Source organism: Rhinopithecus roxellana, chromosome 7, assembly GCF_007565055.1.
Source record: "Rhinopithecus roxellana isolate Shanxi Qingling chromosome 7, ASM756505v1, whole genome shotgun sequence".
NCBI classification, from domain to species: Eukaryota; Metazoa; Chordata; class Mammalia; order Primates; family Cercopithecidae; genus Rhinopithecus; species Rhinopithecus roxellana.
In genome coordinates this window covers 48,011,980-48,032,672 of record NC_044555.1, presented here as the reverse complement: position 1 = coordinate 48,032,672, position 20,693 = coordinate 48,011,980, and positions in this window count along the sequence as shown.

Genomic DNA, 20,693 nt, shown 5'->3' with positions numbered 1-20,693 from the left:
ATGTGGTTTTTGTCTTTGGTTCTGTTTACATGCTGGATTACATTTATTGATTTGTGTATGTTGAACCAGCCTTGCATCCCAGGGACGAAGCCCACTTGATCATGGTGGATAACCTTTTTGATGTGCTGCTGCATTCAGTTTGCCAGCATTTTATTGAGGATTTTTGCATTGATGTTCATCAGGGATATTGGTCTAAAATTCTTTTTTTATTGTGTCTCTGTCAGGCTTTGGTATCAGGATGATGTTGGCCTTATAAAATGAGTTAGGGAGGATTCCCTTTTTCAACTGATTGGAATAGTTTCAGAAGGAATGGTACCAGCTCCTCCTTGTACCTCTGGTAGAATTCGGCTGTGAATCCGTCTGGACCTGCACTTTTTTTGGTTGGTAGGCTATTAATTATTGACTCAATTTCAGAGCCTGTTATTGGACTATTCAGGGATTCAACTTCTTCCTGGTTTAGTCTTGGGAGAGTGTAAGTGTCCAGGAAATTATCCGTTTCTTCTAGGTTTTCTAGTTTATTTGCATAGAGGTGTTTATAATATTCTCTGATGGCAGTTTATATTTCTGTGGGGTTGGTGGGGATATTCCCTTTGTCATTTTTTATTGTGTCTATTTGATTCTTTTCTCTTTTCTTCTTTATTAGTCTTGCTAGCAGTCTATCAATTTTGTTGATCTTTTCAAAAATCCAGCTCCTGGATTCATTGATTTTTTGGAGGTTTTTTTGTGTCTCTATCTCCTTCAGTTTTGCTCTGATCTTAGTTATTTCTTGCCTTCTGCTAGCTTTTGAATGTATTTGGTCTTGCTTCTCTAGTTCTTTTAATTGTGATGTTAGGATGTCAATTTTAGATCTTTCCTGCTTTCTCTTGTGGGCATTTAGTGCTATAAATTTCCCTCTACACACTGCTTTAAGTGTGTACCAGAGATTCTGGTCTTTTGTATCTTTGTTCTCATTGGTTTCAAAGAACATCTTTGTTTTTGTCTTCATTTTGTTACGTATCCAGTAGTCATTCAGGAGCAGGTTGTTCAGTTTCCATATACTTGAACGGTTTTGATTGAGATTCTTAGTCCTGAGTTCTAGTTTGATTGCATTGTGGTCTGAGAGACAGTTTGTTATAATTTCTGTTCTTTTGCATTTGCGGAGGAGTGCTTTACTTTCAACTATGTGATCAATTTTGGAATAAGTGTGATGTGGTGCAGAGAAGAATGTATATTATGTTGATTTGTGGTGGAGAGTTCTATAGATGTCTATTAGGTCCGCTTGGTGCAGAGATGAGTTCAATTCCTGGATATCCTTGTTAACTTTCTTTCTCGTTGATCTGTCTAATGTTGACAGTGGAGTGTTGAAGTCTCCCATTATTATTGTATGGGAATCTAAGCCTCTTTGTAAGTCTCTGAGGACTGGCTTTATGAATCTGGGTGCTCCTGTATTGGGTGCATATATATTTAGGATAGTTAGCTCTTCCTGATGAATTGATCCCTTTGCCATTATGTAATGGCCTTCTTTGTCTCTTTTGATCTTTGATGGTTTAAAGTCTGTTTTGTCAGAGACTAGGATTGCAACCCCTGCTTTTCTTTGTTTTCCATTTGCTTGGTAAATCTTCCTCTATCCCTTTATTTTGAGCCTATGTGTGTCTCTGCATGTGAGATGTGTCTCCTGAATACAGCAAACTGATGGGTCTTAACTCCTTATCCAATTTGCCAGTCTGTGTCTTTTAATTGGACCATTTCATCCATTTACATTTAAGGTTAATATTGTTATGTGTGAACTTGATCCGGTCATTATGATATTAGCTGGTTATTTTGCTCACTAGTTGATGCTGTTTCTTCCTAGCATCGATGAACTTTACATTTTGACATGTTTTTGCAATGGCTGGTATCTGTTGTTCCTTTCCATGTTTAGTGCTTCCTTCAGGATCTCTTGTAGGACAGGCATGGTGGTGACAAAATTTCTAAGCATTTGCTTGTCTATAAAGAATTTTATTTCTCCTTCACTTATGAAACTTAGTTTGGCTGGGTATGAAATTCTGGGTTGAAAATTCTATTCTTTATGAATGTTGAATATTGGCCCCCACTCTCTTCTGGTTGGAGAGTTTCTACAGAGAGATCTGCTATTAGTCTGATGGACTTCCCTTTGGGGGTAACCTGACCTTTCTCTCTGGCTGCCCTTAACATTTTTCCTTCATTTCAACTTTGGCGAATCTGACAGTTATGTGTCTTGGAGTTGCTCTTCTTGAGGAATATCTTTGTAGCGTTCTCTGTATTTCCTGAATTTGAATGTTGGCCTGCCTTACCAGGTTGGGGATGTGCTCCTGCATGATATCCTGCAGAGTGTTTTCCAACTTGGTTCCATTTCCCTCTCACTTTCAGGCACACCAATCAGATGTAGATTTGGTCTTTTCACATAATCCCACATTTCTTGGAGACTTTGTTCATTTCTTTTTACTCTTTTTTCTCTACACTTCTCTTCTCACTTTATTTCATTCATTTGATCTTCAACCACTGATACTCTTTCTTCCAGTTGATCAAGTCGGTTACTGAAGCTTGTGCATTTGTCACGTAATTCTTGTGTTATGGTTTTCATCTCTATCAGTTCTTTTAAGGTCTTCTCTGCATTGATTATTCTAGTGAGCCATTCATCCATTCTTTTTTCAAGGTTTTTAGTTTCTTTGTGCTGGTTATGTAGTTTGTCCTTTAGCTCTGAGAAGTTTGATTGACTGAAGCCTTCTTCTCTCAACTCATCAAAGTCATTCTCCCTCCAGCTTTGTTCTGTTGCTGGCGATGAGCTGCGTTCCTTTTGAGAGGGAGATGCACTCTGATTTTTTGAATTTCCAGCTTTTCTGCATTGCTTTTTCCCCATCTTTGTGGTTTTATCTGTCTTTGGTCTTAGATGATGGTGACTTAGTGATGGGGTTTTGATGTGGGTGTCATATCTGTTTGTTAGTTTGCCTTCTAACAGTCAGGACCCTCAGCTGCAGGTCTGTTGGAGTTTGCTTGAGGTCCACTCCAAACCCTGTTTGACTGGGTATCAGCAGGGGAGACTGCAGAAGATAGAATATTGTTGAACAGCGAGTGTTGCTGTCTCATTCTTGCTCTGGAAGCTTCGTCTCAGGGGTGTACCCCGCCGTGTGAGGTGTGAGGTGTCGGTCTGCACCTAGTGCGGGATGTCTTCCAGTTAGGCTACTCAGGGGTCAGGGACCCACTTGAGCAGGCAGTCCGTCTGTTCTCAGATCTCAACCTCTGTGCTGGGAGATCCACTGCTCTCTTCAAAACTGTCAGACAGGGGCATTTACCTCTGTCGAGGTTTCTGCTGCTTTTTGTTTAGCTATGCCCTATCCCCAGAGGAGGAGTGTACAGAAGCAGGATGGCTTCCTTGAGCTATGGTGGGCTCCACCCAATTCGAGCTTCCTGGTGGCTTTGTTTACCTACTTAAGCCTCAGCAATGGTGGGCACCCCACCCCCAGCCTCACTGCTGCCTTCCAGTTAGATCTCAGATTGCTGTGCTAGCAATGAGGGAGGCTCCATGGGCATGGGACCCTCTGGGTCATGTGTGGGATATCATCTCCTGGTGTGCCATTTGCTAAGACCCTTGGTAAACCACAGTATTAGGGTGGGAGTTACCCGATTCTTCCGGTGTTGTGTGTCTCAATTTCCTTTGGCTAGGAAAAGGAATTCCCTTCCCCCTTGTGCTTCCCAGGTGAGGCCATGCCTTGCCCTGCTTCAGCTCTCGCTGGTGGGCTGCACCAGCTGACAAGCACTGATTGTCTGGCACTCTCCCAGTGAGATGAACCTGGTACCTCAGTTGAAAATGCAGAAATCGCCCATCCTCTGTGTCGCTCATGCTGGGAGCTGGAGGCTGGAGCTCTTCCTATTCAGCCATCTTGGGCACACCTCCCCTTTATTTTCTTTCATTTGTGATTTGAGATAAGTCATTGTCTCTTTAATATTGCTTGCTATATCTATAAAATAGTTTTATATGTCTAATAATAACCACAGCGCAAAATCCTATTTTTAGATTCACTAAAAACAAAAAGCAAAGAATTAAAACATAATTCCAGGGATAATCACTTATCCACAAAGAAAGAGAGTAAGAAAAGGAGAAAGGAAGAGGGGTCTCAAAACAACCAGAAAACAAGCAACTAAATGACAGTAGTAAGTCCTTACTTATCAATACTAACATTGAATGTAAATGGACTCATCTTCAATTAGAAGGCATAAAGTGGCTGAATAGATAAATACACAAGGCATAACTACATGCTGTTCTAAGGAACCCACTTTACCCTATGAAGACACACACAGACTGAAGTGAAGGCATAGAAAAAGGCATTCCACTGAAATGAAAAAAAAAAAATCAAGAGTAACCATGCTTATATTGATATTGATACAATAGACTGTAAATCAAAGACATTTTTAAGTAAGGTCACTATATAATAATAAAAGAGTCCATTCAGAAAGAGGGTATACCACTTATGAATATATATATACATCTAACACCAGAGCTTCCAACATTCTAAAGCAGACATTAATATATCTGAAGGGAGAGATAGATTGCATTATAGTAATAGTAGAGGACTTTAACAACCCACTCTTGGTAATGGACAGATCCTCTTGTCAGAAAATCAAAACAGCAACGGGGGTTACGCTACACATGAGATCTAATAGGCATAACAGATATTTACAGAGAATATCACTCAATTGCTGTAGAATAAAAATTCTTTTCATCAGCACATGGAATATTTTCCAGAATAAATCATATCTTAGGCCACAAAACAAGTTTTTAAAACTTCAAAAAATATAAGTTACATCAAGAATCTCCTCTGGCCACAATGGAAATTAAACAGACACATGGAAATTAAACACTATGCTCCTTATTGACCAATGAGCCAATGAAGACATTAAGAATAAAGTTTAAATATTTATTGAAACAAAAGAAAATGGAATATCACATACCAAATCTATAAGATGCAGCAAAAGCAGTACTAATAAGGATGTTTATACCAATAAATGCTTATATCAAAAAAGTATAAAGATTTTAAACCAGCAACTTAAAGATGCACCTCAAGGAATTGGAAATGAAAGAGCAAACCCAAAATTAGTAGAAACAAAGGAATAAGAATCAGAGCAGTAATAAATAAAATTAAAAGTAAAAAATATACAGATGATCAGCTAAACAAAAAGTTGTTTTTTCGATAAATAAATTAACAGAGCTCTAGCTAGACTAATAAAAAGAGAGAGAACTCAAATAAAATCAGAAACAAAAAAGGAGACATAAAGTACTGAGACTTCAGAAGAAGAAAGAATTATTAGAGATTACTATGGACAACCTACACTCCAACAAATTGGAAAACTTGGAAGAAATGGATAAATTCCTCGGCAGATACAACCTATTAAGAAATAGAAAACCTCAATGAAGCCATAATGAGTAATTAGATTGAAGTTGTAATAAAAAATCTTCTGTTAAAGAATAACTCAGGGCCTCTAACTCAAAGCTGAGTTCCACCACACACTTAAAGAATACTAGTACCTCAAACTGTTCAAAAAAAAAAAAAAGCTAAAGTGAAAAGGATACATTCAAACTCATTCTATGAGGCCAATTTACCATCATACCAAAACCAAACAAGAAGAGAAAAAAAAAAAAAAAAAAAAAAGAAAGGCCAATATTCCTGATGAACATAGACTCAAAAATTCTCAACCAAATACCAACATGTCAAATTCAACAGCACATAAAATAAATCATTTATTATAATCAAGCGTGGCTTATCTCAGGGATGCAAGGATGGTTGAACATATACAAACCAATCAATATGACACATTACACCAACAGAATGAGGGACAAAAGCCATATGATCATCTGAATAGATACATAAAAATTATATGACAAAATTCAACATTCCATCATGGTGAAAACATTCAACGAACCAGAAATAAAAAATGTATTTCAACACAGTAAAGACTATTTATAACAAATCCACAGCAGACATCATACTAAATGGGGAAAAGTTGAAAGTTTATAAAAAAAGAAAAGGATTCCCAACTAAAAATAAATATGTAAAATAATTTCTGTTTGCAGATGACATAATATTATACATAGAAAACTTTAAAGACTCCACCAAAATACTGTTAGAACTAGAACTAAAAAACAAATTCAATAAAGTAAATGAATTCAGTAAATCAACATAGAAAATTCAGTAACATGTCTATACATTAAAAATAAAGTACTTCAAAAGGAAAATAAGAGAACAATCCCATTAACAATATCTACAAAACATAAACTGTTTAGGAGTAAGTTCAACTAAGGAGGTAAAAGATCTCTACACAGAAAAGTATAAAACATTGATGAAAGAAATTGAAGATGATGCAAAGAAATGAAAAAACATCTATGTTCATAGATTGAACGAATTAATATTGTTGAATTTGCTGGCAAGATGGCCAAATAAGAATAGCTCTGGTCTGCAGCTCCCAACGAGACAGATGTAGAGGGTGGGGGATTTCTGCATTTCCAACTGAGGTACCCAGTTCATCTCACTGGGACAGGTTGGACAGTGGGTGCAGCCCATGGAGGGTAAGCTGAAGCAGGCTGGCATGTCACCTCACCGGGGAAGTGCCAGGGGTTGGGAAATTTTCCTCTCCTAGCCAAGGGAAGCCATGAGGGACAGTGCCATTAAGAACAGTGGACTCCAGCCCAGATACTGTGCTTTACTCATGGTATTCACAACCTACAGACCAGGAGATCCCCTCCAGTGCCTATGGCACCAAGGCCAGGGGTTTCAAGAACAAAACCGGGCAGCCATTTGGGAGGACACTGACCTAGCTGCAGGAGTGGCACCAGCAATGTCACTGAGACAGAGTGTTCACTCTTCTGGTAATGGGGCTGAAGCCAGGGTGCCAAGTGGTCTGGCTAGGTGGATCCCAACCCCATGGAGCCCAGGAAGCTAAGATCCACTGGCTTGAAATTCTTGCAGCCAGAACAGCAGTCTAAGGTCGACCTGGGATGCTCCAGCTTGGTGGGGAAGGGGTGTCCACCATTGCTGAGGCTTGAGTAGGGGGTCTTACCCTCACGGTGTAAACGAAGCCACCGGGAATTTTGAACTGGGTGGAGCCCATCACAGATCAGCAACTCACCTACAGCCCATCAGGGGCTTATAGATAAAACCCCCCTTTCCCTGGGACAGAGCACTTGGGAGAAGAGGTGGCTGTGGGCACAGCTTCAGCAGACTTAACTGTCCCTGACTGACGACTCTGAAGAGAGCAGCGGATCTCCCAGCACAGCACTGGAACTCTGATAAGGGTCAGACAGCCTCCTCAAGAGGGTCACTGACTGACCTCCATGTATCCTGACTGAGAGACACCTCCCAGTAGACGCTGACAGACATCTCATATAGTAGAACTCTGGCTGATATCTGGCGGATGCCTCTCTGGGAAGAGGCTTCCAGAAGAAGGAAGAGGTAGAAATATTTGCTGTTCTGAAACCTCTTCTGACCCAGGCATAGAGGGTCTGAAGTGGACTTCCAGCAAACTCCAGCAGACCTGCAGCAGAGGGCCCTGACTGTTACAAGGAAAATTAACAAACAGAAAGAAATAGCATCAACATCAACAAAAAGGACGTCTACTCAGAGACCCCATTCGAAGGTCACCAACATCAGAGACTAAAGGTAAATAAATCCACCAAGGTGGGGAGAAACCAGTGCAAAAAGGCTGAAAACTCCAAAAACCAGAACGCCTCTTCTCCTTCAAAGAATCACAACTCCTCACAAGTGAGGAAACAAAACTGGATGGAGAATGAGTTTGATGAACTGACAGAAGTAAGCTTCAGAAGGTGGATAATAACAAACCCCTCTGAGCTAAAAGAACATGTTCTAACCCAATGCAAGGAAGCTCAGAACCTTGAAAAAATGTTAGACAAATTGCTAACTAGAATAACCAGGTTAGAGAATAAGGCCGGGCGCGGTGGCTCAAGCCTGTAATCCCAGCACTTTGGGAGGCCGAGACGGGCGGATCACGAGGTCAGGAGATCGAGACCATCCTGGCTAACACGGTGAAACCCCGTCTCTACTAAAAACACTAAAATCTAGCCGGGCGAGGTGGCGGGCGCCTGTAGTCCCAGCTACTGCGGAGGCTGAGGCAGGAGAATGGCGTAAACCCGGGAGGCAGAGCTTGCAGTGAGCTGAGATCCGGCCACTGCACTCCAGCCTGGGCGACAGAGCGAGACTCCGTCTCAAAAAAAAAAAAAAAAAAAAAAAAAAAAAAAAAAAGAGAGAATAACAAACTTTGGGAAGCATACACAAGTATCAATAGCCAAATTGATCAAGCAGAAGAAAGAATATCAGAGATTGAAGATCAACTTAATGAAATAAAGCAAGAAGACATGGTTAGAGAAAATAGAGTAAAAAGAAACAAACAAAGCCTTCAAGAAATATGAGACTGTGTTAAAAGACAAAATCTACGTCTGATTGGTGTACCTGAAAGTGATGGGGAGAATGAAATCAAGTTGGAAAACACTCTACAGGGTATTATCCAGGAGAACTTCCCCAACCAAGGAAGACAGGCCAAAATTCAAATTCAGGAAATAGAGAGAACACCACAAAGATACTCCTCGAGAAGAGCAACACTAAGATACATCATTGTCAAATTCACCAAAGTTGAAATGAAGGAAAAAATGTTAAGGGCAGCCAGAGAGAAAGGTTGGGTTATGCACAAAGGGAAGCCCATCAGACTAACAGCAGATTTATCAGCAGACCCTACAAGCCAGAAAAGAGTGGTGGCCAATATTCAACATTCTTAAAGAAAAGAATTTTCAAACCAGAGTTTCATATCCAGCCAAACTAAGCTTCACAAGTGAAGGAGAAATAAAATCCTTTACAGACAAACAAACGCTGAGAGATTTTGTCACCATGAGGCCTGACTTACAATAGCTTGTGAAGGAAGCACTAAACATGGAAGGAAACAACTGTAACTAGCCACTGCAAAAATATAACAAATTGTAAAGACCATCGACACTATGAAGAAACTGCACCAACTAACGGGCCAAATAGCCAGGTAGCATCATAATGACAAGATCAAATTCACACATAACAATATTAACCTTTAATATAAATGGGCTAAATGCCCCCAATTAAAAGACACAGACTGGCAAATTGGATACAGAGTCAAGACCCATCACTGTGCTGTATTCAGGAGATGCATCTCACGTGCAAAGACAAACATAGATTCAAAATAAAGGGATGGAAAAGTATTTACCAAGCAAATGGAAAGCAGAAGAAAGCAGGGGTTGCAATCCTAGCTTCTGATAATAAAAAAAGACTTTAAACCAACAAAGATCAAAAGAGACAAAGAAAGGCACTACATAAAGGTAAGGGAATTAATGCAACAAGAAGAGCTGTCATAAATAGAGATGCACCCAATACTGGAGCACCCAGATTCATAAAGCAAGTTCTTTGAGACCTACAAAGAGACTCAGACTCCCACATAATAATAGTGGGATAAATTAACTTCCCACAGTCAATATTAGACAATGAATGAGACAGAAAATTAACAAAGATATTAAGTCCTTGAACTCAGCTCTGGACCAAGCAGGCCTGATAGACATCTACAGAACTCTCCACCATAAATTAACAGAATATACATTCTTCTAAGCACCTCATCTCACTTATTCTAAAATTGGCCATGTAATTGGAAGTAAAAATTCCTCATAAAATGCAAAAGAACAGAAATCATAATAAACAGTCTCTCAGACCACAGTGCAATAAAACTAAAACTCAGAACTAAGAAACTTATTCAAAATCGCACTACATGGAAACTGAACATATGCAGAAAACTAAACCTGGATCACTTTCTTACACTTTATACAAAAATTAACTCAAGATTAATTAAGACTTAAAACCCTAAAAACCATACACAAAAACCTAGGTAATACGATTCAGGACATAGGCATGAGCAAAGACTTCATGACTGAAACACCAAAAGCAATGGTAACAAAAGCCAAAACTGACAAATGGGATCTAATTAAACTAAAGAGCTTTTGCACAGCGAAAGAAAGTATCATCAGAGTGAACAGGAAACCTACAGAATGGGAGAAAATTTTTATCATGTACCCATCAAACAAAGTGCTAATACCACGAATCTACAAAGAACTCAAACAAATTTACAAGAAGAAAACAAACAACCCCATCAAAAAGTTGGCAAAGGATATGAACAGACACTTCTCAAAAGACGACATTTATCAGCCAAGAAATATATGGAAAAAAAAAAAAAGCTCATCACAACTGGTCATTAGAAAAATGTAAATCAAACCACAATGAGATATCATCTCATGCCTGTTAGAATGATGATTATTAAAAAGTCAGGAAACAACAGATACTGGAGAGGATGTGGAGAAATACGAAAGCTTTTACACTGTTGGTGGTAGTGTAAATTAGTTGAACCATTGTGGAAGACAGTGTGGCAACTCCTCAAAGAGCTACAACTAGAAATACCATTTAACCCAGAATCCCATTATTGAGTACATACTCAAAGGATTATAAATCATTCTACTGTACAGACACGTGCACATGTATGTTTATTGCAGCACTGTTTGCTGGAGTTCCACTCCAGCAGACCTGCAGCTGAGGGACCTGACTGTTAGAAAAAAACTAACAAACAGAAAGGAATAGCATCAACATCAACAAAAAGGTCATCTACACCAAAACCCCATCTGTAGGTCACCAACATCAAAGACCAAAGGTAGACAAAACCACAAAGATGGGGAGAAACCAGAGCAGAACAGCTGAAAATTCTAAAAATCAGAGTGCCTCTTCTTCTTCAAAGGATCGCAGCTCCTCGTTAGCAATGGAACAAAGCTGGACAGAGAATGACTTTGATGAGTTGACAGAAGTAGGCTTCAGAAGGTCAGTAATAAAATACTTCTCTGAGCTAAAGGAGGATGTTCGAACCCATTGCAAGGAAGCTGAAAACCTTGAAAAAAGATTAGATGAATGGCTAACTAGAATACACAGTGTAGAGAAGACCTTAAATGACCTGATGGAGCTGAAAACCATGGCACGAGAAATTCGTGAGGTATGCTCAAGTTTCAATAGTTGATTCGATCAAGTGGAAGAAAGGGTATCAGTGATTGAAGATCAAATTAATGAAATAAAGTGAGAGACAAGGTTAGAGAAAAAAGAGTAAATGAACAAAGCCTCCAAGAAACATAGGACTTTGTGAAAAGACCAAATCTTTGATTGGTGTACATGAAAGTGATGGGAAGAATGGAACCAAGTTGGAAAACACTTTTCAGGATATTATCCAGGAGAACTTCCCCAACATAGCAAGGCAGGCCAATATTCAAATTCAGGAAATACAGAGAACACCACAAAGACACTCCTCGAGAAGAGCAATCCCAAGAAACATAACTGTCAGATTCACCCAGGTTGAAATGAAGGAAAAGTATTAAGAGCAACCAGAGAGAAATGTCAAGTTACCCACAAAGGGAAGCCCATCAGACAAACAGCAGATCTATCAGCAGAAACCCTACAAGCAAGAAGACAGTAGGCGCCAATATTCAACATTCTTAAAACAATTTGCAAACGAGAATTTCATATCCAGCCAAAGTAAGCTTCATAAGTGAAGGAGAAATAAAATCCTTTACAGATAAGCAAATGCTGAGAGATTTTGTCACCACCAGGCCTGAATTACAAGAGGTCCTGAAGGAAGCACTAAACATGGAAAGGAATAACCAGCACCAGCCACTGCAAAAAGATGCCAAATTGGGCCGGGCGTGGTGGCTCAAGCCTGTAATCCCAGCACTTTGGGAGGCCGAGGCGGGTGGATCACGAGGTCAGGAGATCGAGACCATCCTGGCTAACACAGTGAAACCCCGTCTCTACTAAAAAAATACAAAAAAGCTAGCCGGGCGAGGTGGCGGGCGCCCATAGCCCCAGCTACTCGGGAGGCTGAGGCAGGAGAATGGCATAAACCCGGGAGGCGGAGCTTGCAGTGAGCTGAGATCCGGCCACCGCACTCCAGCCTGAGCGACAGAGCGAGACTCCGTCTCAAAAAAAAAAAAAAAAAAAAAAAAAAAAAAAACCAAATTGTAAAGACCATTGATACTAGGAAGAAACGGCATCAATTAATGGGCAAAATAACCAGAGAACATCATAATGACAGGATCAAATTCACACATAACAATATGAACCATAAGTGTAAATGGGCTAAATGCCCCAATTAAAAGACACAAACTGGCAAAATGAATAAAGAGTCAAGACTCATCAGTGTGCTGTATTCAGGAGACCCATTTCCCATGCAAAGACACACATAGGCTCAAAATAAAGGGATGGAGGAAGATCTACCAAGCAAATGGAAAGCAAAAAATAAAGCAGGGGTTGCAATACTAGTCTCTGATAAAACAGACTTTAAACCAACAAAGATCAACAGAGATAAAGAAGGACATCATGGTAAAGGGATCAATTCAACAAGAAGAACTAACTATCCTAAATACACATGCACCCAACACAAGAGCACCGTGATTCATAAAGCATGTCCTTAGAGACCTAAAAAGAGAATTAGACTCCAAAACAATAATAACTGGAGACTTTAATATCCCACTGTCAACATTAGACAGATAAACGAAACAGAAAGTTAACAAGGATATCCAGGACCTGAACTCAGCTCTGAAACAAGAAGACCTAATAGACATCTACAGAATTCTCCACCCCAAATCAACAGAATATACATTCTTCTCAGCACCACATAGCACTTATTCTAAAATTGATCACATAATTGGAAGTAAAACACTCCTCAGCAAATGTAAAAGAACAGAAATCACAGCAGTCTCTCAGCCCATAGTGCAATCAAATTAGAACTTAGGATTAAGAAACTCACTCAAAACTACACAACTACATGGACACTGAACACCCTGCTTCTGAATAACTACTGGGTAAATAACAAAATGAAGGCAGAAATAAACATGTTCTTTGAAACCAATGAGAACAAAGATACAACATACCAGAATCTCCTGGACACATTTAAAGCAGTGTGTAGAGGGAAATTTATAGCACTAAATGCCCACAAGAGAAAACAGGAAAGATCTAAAATTGACACCCTAACATCAAAATTAAAAGAACTAGAGAAGCAAGAGCAAACACCTTCAAAAACTAGCAGAAGGCAAAAAATAACTAAGATCAGAGCAGAACTGAAAGAGATAGAGACATAAAAAGTCCTTCAAAAAATCAATGAATCCAGGAGCTGGTTTTTTGAAAAGATCAACAAAATTGATAGGCTGCTAGCAAGACTCATAAAAAAGAAAAGAGAGAAGAATCAAATAGATGCAATACAAAATGATAAAGTGGATATCACTACCAATCCCACAGAAATACAAACTACCTTCAGAGAATACTATAAATACCTCTATGCAAACAAACTAGAAAATCTAGATGAAATGGATCAATTCCTGGACATACACATCCTCCTAAGATTAAACCAGAAAGAAGTTGAATCCCTGAATAGACCAATAGCAGGCTCTGAAATTGAGGCAACAATTAATAGCCTACCCACCAAAAAAAGTCCAGGACCAGATGGATTCACAGCTGAATTCTACCAGAGGTACAAGGAGGAGCTGGTACCATTCCTTCTGAAACTATGCCAATCAATAGAAAAAGAGGGAATCCACCCTAACTCACTTTATCAGGCCAACATCATCCTGATACCAAAGCCTGGCAGAGATACAACAAAAAAAGAGAATTTTAGACCAATATCCCTGATGAACATGGATGCAAAAATCCTCAATAAAATACTGGCAAATCGAATCCAGCAGCATCTAAAAGCTTAACCACTGTGATCAAGTTGGCTTCATCCCTGGCATGCAAGGCTGGTTCAACATACTCAAACCAATAAACGTAAATCCTCACAAAACAGAACCAATGACAAAAACCACATGATTATATCAATAGATGCAGAAAAGACCTTCAACAGCCCTTCATGCTAAAAACCCTCAATAAACTAGGTATGGTTGGAATGTATCTCAAAATAATAAGAGCTATTGATGACAAACGCACAGCCAATATCATACTGAATGGGCAAAAACTGGAAGCATTCCCTTTGAAAACCGGCACAAGATAACGATGCCTTCTCTCACCACTCCTATTCAAAATACTGTTGGAAGTTCTGGCCAGGGCAATCAGGCAAGAGAAAGAAATAAAGGGTATTCAATTAGGAAATGAATAATTCAAATCGTATATGTTCAAAGATGACAAGATTTTATATTTAGAAAACCCCATCAGGAGATCTGGCCACTGCACTCCAGCCTGGGCAGCAGAGCGAGACTCCGTCTCAAAAAAAAAAAAAAAAAAAGCTTCAACTCCCAGCGCGAGGGACACAGAAGACCGGTGATTTCTGCATTTTCAACTGAGGTACTGGGGTCATCTCACTAGGGAGTACTGGACAATCGGTGCTGGTCAGCTGCTGCAGCCTGACCAGCGAGAGCTGAAGCAGGGCGAGGCATCGCCTCACCTGGAAAGTGCAAGGGGGAAGGGAATCCCTTTTCCTAGAAAGGGGAATTGAGACACACGACACCTGGAAAATTGGGTAACTCCCACCCCAATACCGCGCTTTAAGCAAACCGGCACACCAGAAGAATATATCCCTCACCGTGGGTCCCACATCCACGGAGCCTCCCTCATTGTTAACACAGCAGTCTGCGGCGATCTAACCGTGAGGCAGCAGCGAGGCTGGGGGAGGGGCGCCTGCCATTGCCTAGGCTTAAGTAGGTAAACAAAGCCACTGGGAAGCTCCAACTGGGTGGAGCTCACAGCAGCTCAAGGAAACCTGCCTGTCTCTATAGAATCCACCTATGGGGGCAGAGCTCAGCTAAAAAAACAATAGGGGAAGCAGGAGAGGCCTGAGCAGACGTGAACGACACTGTCTGACAGCTTTGAAGAGAGCAGTGGATCTCCCAACACGGAGGTTGAGATCTGAGAACGGACAGACTGCCTGCTCAAGTCGGTCACTGACCCCTGAGTAGCCTAACTGGGAGACATCCCCCACTAGGGGCAGTCTGACACCCCACACCTCACAGGGTGGAGTACACCCCTGAGAGGAAGCTTCCAAAGTAAGAATCAGACAGGCACACTCGCTGTTCAGCAATATTCTACCTTCTGCAACCTCTGCTGCTGATACTCAGGCAAACAGGGTCTGGAGTGCACCTCAAGCAATCTCCAACAGACCTATAGCTGAGGGTCCTGACTGTCAGAAGGAAAACTATCAAACAGGAAGGACACCTATACCAAAACCCCATCAGTACGTCACCATCATCAAAGACCAGAGACAGATAAAACCACAAAGATGGGGAAAAAGCAGGGCAGAAAAGCTGGAAAGTCAAAAATAAGAGCGCATCTCCCCCTGCAAAGGAGCGCAGCCCATCGCCAGCAACGGATCGAAGCTGGTCAGAGAATGACTTTGACGAGATGAGAGAAGAAGGCTTCAGTCCATCAAACTTCTCAGAGCTAAAGAAGGAATTACGTACCCAGCACAAAGAAACTAAAAACCTTGAAAAAAGAGTGGAAGAATTGACAGCTAGACTAATTAATGCAGAGAAGGTCATCAACGAAATGACAGAGATGAAAACCATGACACGAGAAATACGTGACAAATGCACAAGCTTCAGTAACCGACTCGATCAACTGGAAGAAAGAGTATCAGCGATTGAGGATCAAATGAATGAAATGAAGTGAGAAGAGAAACCAAAAGAAAAAAGAAGAAAAAGAAATGATCAAAGCCTACAAGAAGTATGGGATTATGTAAAAAGACCAAATCTACGACTGATTGGGGTGCCTGAAGGTGAGGGGGAAAATGGAACCAAGTTGGAAAACACTCTTCAGGATATCATCCAGGAGAACTTCCCCAACCTAGTAGGGCAGGCCAACATTCAAATTCAGGAAATACAGAGAACACCACAAAGATACTGCTTGAGAAGAGCAACTCCAAGACCCATAATTGCCAGATTCACCAAAGTTGAAATGAAGGAAAGAATCTTAAGGGCAGCCAGAGAGAAAGGTCGGGTTACCCACAAAGGGAAGCCCATCAGACTAACAGCAGATCTCTCAGCAGAAACTCTACAAGCCAGAAGAGGGTGGGGGCCAATATTCAACGTTCTTAAAGAAAAGAATTTTAAACCCAGAATTTCATATCCAGCCAAACTAAGTTTCATAAGTGAAGGAGAAATAAAATCCTTTACAGATAAGCAAATGCTTAGAGATTTTGTCACCACCAGGCATGCCTTACAAGAGACCCTGAAGGAAGCATTAAACATGGAAAGGAACAAACAGTACCAGCCATTGCAAAAAATGCAAAAATGTAAAGACCATCGAGGCTAGGAAAAAACTGCATCAACTAACGAGCAAAACAACCAGTTAATATCATAATGGCAGGATCAAGTTCACACATAACAATATTAACCTTAAATGTAAATGGACTAAATGATCCAATTAAAAGACACAGACTGGCAAACTGGATAAAGAGTCAAGACCCATCAGTCTGCTGTATTCAGGAGACCCATCTCACATGCAGAGACATACATAGGCTCAAAATAAAGGGATGGAGGAAGATCTACCAAGCAAATGGAGAACAAAAAAAAGCAGGGGTTGCAATCCTAGTCTCTGATAAAACAGACTTCAAACCATCAAAGATCAACAGAGACAAAGAAGGCCATTACATAATGGTAAAGGGATCAATTCAACAAGAAGAGCTAACTATCCTAAATTTATATGCACCCAATACAGGAGCACCCAGATTCATAAAGCAAGTCCTTAGAGACTTACAAAGAGACTTAGACTCCCATACAATAATAATGGGAGACTTCAACACTCCGCTGTCAACATTGGACCGATCAACGAGACAGAAAGTTAACAAGGATATCCAGGAATTGAACTCATCTCTGCACCAATCGGACCTAATAGACATCTATAGAACTCTCCACCCCAAATCAACAGAATGTGCATTCTTCTCAGCACCACATCGCACTTATTGCAAAATTGACCACATAATTGGAAGTAAAGTACTCCTCAGCAAATGTAAAAGAACAGAAATTATCACAAACTGTCTCTCAGACCACAGTGCAATCAAACTAGAACTCAGGACTAAGAAACTCAATCAAAACTGCCCAACTACATGGAAACTGAACAACCTGCTCCTGAATGACTACTGGGTACATAACGAAATGAAAGCAGAAATAAAGATGTTCTTTGAAACCAATGAGAACAAAGATGCAACATACCAGAATCTCTGGGACACATTTAAAGCAGTGTGTAGAGGGAAATTTGTAGCACTAAATGCCCACAAGAGAAAGCAGGAAAACTCTAAAATTGACACTCTAACATCACAATTAAAAGAACTAGAGAGGCAAGAGCAAACACATTCAAAAGCTAGCAGAAGGCAAGAAATAACTAAGATCAGAGCAGAACTGAAGGAGATAGAGACACAAAAAACCCTCCAAAAAATCAATGAATCCAGGAGTTGGATTTTTGAAAAGATCAACAAAATTGACAGACCACTAGCAAGACTAATAAAGAAGAAAAGAGAGAGGAATCAAATAGACGCAATAAAAAATGATAAAGGCTATATCACCACCGACCCCACAGAAATAGAAACAACCATCAGAGAATACTATAAACGCCTTTACACAAATCAACTAGAAAATCTAGAAGAAATTGATAATTTCCTAGACACTTACTCTCTCCCAAGACCAAACCAGGAAGTTGAATCCCTGAATAGACCAATAGCAGGCTCTGAAATTGAGGCAACAATTAATAGCCTACCCACCAAAAAAAGTCCAGGACCAGATGGATTCACAGCTGAATTCTACCAGAGGTACAAGGAGGAGCTGGTACCATTCCTTCTGAAACTATTCCAATCAATAGAAAAAGAGGGAATCCTCCCTAACTCATTTTATGAGGCCAACATCATCCTGATACCAAAGCCTGGCAGAGACACAACAAAAAAAGAGAATTTTAGACCAATATCCCTGATGAACATCGATGCAAAAATCCTCAATAAAATACTGGCAAACCGGATTCAGCAGCACATCAAAAAGCTTATCCACCATGATCAAGTGGGCTTCAACCCTGGGATGCAAGGCTGGTTCAACATTCGCAAATCAATAAACGTAATCCAGCATATAAACAGAACCAAAGACAAGAACCACATGATTATCTCAATAGATGCAGAAAAGGCTTTTGACAAAATTCAACAGCCCTTCATGCTAAAAACGCTCAATAAATTCGGTATTGATGGAACGTACCTCAAAATAATAAGAGCTATTTATAACAAACCCACAGCTAATGTCATTCTGAATGGGCAAAAACTGGAAAAATTCCCTTTGAAAACTGGCACAAGACAGGGATGTCCTCTCTCACCACTCCTATTCAACATAGCGTTGGAAGTTCTGGCTAGGGCAATCAGGCAAGAGACAGAAATAAAGGGTATCCAGTTAGGAAAAGAAGAAGTCAAATTGTCCCTGTTTGCAGATGACATGATTGTATATTTAGAAAACCCCATTGTCTCAGCCCAAAATCTCCTTAAGCTGATAAGAAACTTCAGCAAAGTCTCAGAATACAAAATTAATGTGCAAAAATCACAAGCATTCTTATACACCAGTACCAGACAAGCAGAGAGCCAAATCAGGAATGAACTTCCATTCACAATTGCTTCAAAGAGAATAAAATACCTAGGAATCCAACTTACAAGGGATATAAAGGACCTCTTCAAGGAGAACTACAAACCACTGCTCAGTGAAATAAAAGAGCACACAAACAAATGGAAGAACATACCATGCTCATGGATAGGAAGAATCAATGTCGTGAAAATGGCCATACTCCACAAGGTTATCTATAGATTCATTGCCATCCCCATCAAGCTACCAATGAGTTTCTTCACAGAATTGGAAAAAACTGCTTTAAAGTTCATATGGAACCAAAAAAGAGCCCGCATTGCCAAGACAATCCTAAGTCAAAAGGACAAAGCTGGAGGCGTCACGCTACCTGACTTCAAACTATACTACAAGGCTACAGTAACCAAAACAGCATGCTACTGGTACCAAAACAGAGATATAGAACAATGGAACAGAACAGAGTCCTCAGAAATAATACCACACATCTACAACCATCTGATCTTTGACAAACCTGAGAGAAACAAGAAATGGGGAAAGGATTCCCTATTTAATAAATGGTGCTGGGAAAATTGGCTAGCCATAAGTAGAAAGCTGAAACTGGATCCTTTCCTTACCCCTTATACGAAGATTAATTCAAGATGGATTGGAGACTTAAATATTAGACCCAATACCATAAAAACCCTAGAAGAAAATCTAGGTAGTACCATTCAGGACATAGGCATGGGCAAGGACTTCATGTATAAAACACCAAAAGCAATGGCAACAAAAGCCAAAATTGACAAATGGGATCTAATTAAACTAAAGAGCTTTTGCACAGCAAAAGAAACTATCATCAGAGTGAACAGGCAACCTACAGAATGGGAGAAAATTTTTGCAACCTACGCATCTGACAAAGGGCTAATATCCAGAATCTACAAAGAACTCAAACAAATATACAAGAAAAAAACAAACAACCCCATCAAAAAGTGGGCAAGGGATATGAACAGACATTTCTCAAAAGAAGACATTCATACAGCCAACAGACACATGAAAAAATGCTCATCATCACTCGCCATCAGAGAAATGCAAATCAAAACCACAATGAGAAACCATCTCACATCAGTCAGAAATGCAATCATTAAGAAGTCAGGAAACAACAGTTGTTGGAGAGGATGTGGAGAAATAGGAACACTTTTACACTGTTGGTGGGATTGTAAACTAGTTCAACCATTATGGAAAACTGTATGGCAATTCCTCAAGGATCTAGAACTAGATGTACCATATGACCCAGCCATCCCACTACTGGGTATATACCCAAAGGATTATAAATTAGTCTACTACAAAGACACATGCATACGTATTTTTATTGCGGCACTATTCTCAATAGCAAAGACTTGGAATCAACCCAAATGTCCATCTGTGACAGACTGGATTAAGAAAATGTGGCACATATACACCATGGAATACTATGCAGCCATAAAAAAGGATGAGTTTGTGTCCTTTGTAGGGACATGGCTGCAGCTGGAAACCATCATTCTTAGCAAACTATCACAAGAACAGAAAACCAAACACCGCATGTTCTCACTCATAGGTGGGAACTGAACAATGAGATCACTTGGACTCGGGAAGGGGAACATCACACACTGGGGCCTATCATGGGGAGGGAGGAGGAGGAGGGATTGCACTGGGGAGTTATACATGATATAAATGATGAATTGATGGGTGCTGACGAGTTGATGGGTGCAGCACACCAACATGGCATAAGTATACATATGTAACAAACCTGCACGTTATGCACATGTACCCTAGAACTTAAAGTATAATAATAAAAAAGAGAGAAAAAAAAGAAAAATAAATATACCCTAAATAAATCTGAAAAAAAAAAAATAGAAAACCCCATCATCTCAGCCCAAAATCTCCTTAAGGTGATAAGCAACTCCAGCAAACTCTCAGGATAAAAAATCAATGTGCAAAAATCACAAGCATTCCTATACACCACTAACAGACAAACAGAGAGTCAAATCATGAGTGAACTCCCATTCACATTTGCTACAAAGAGAATAAAATACTAGGAATCCAACTT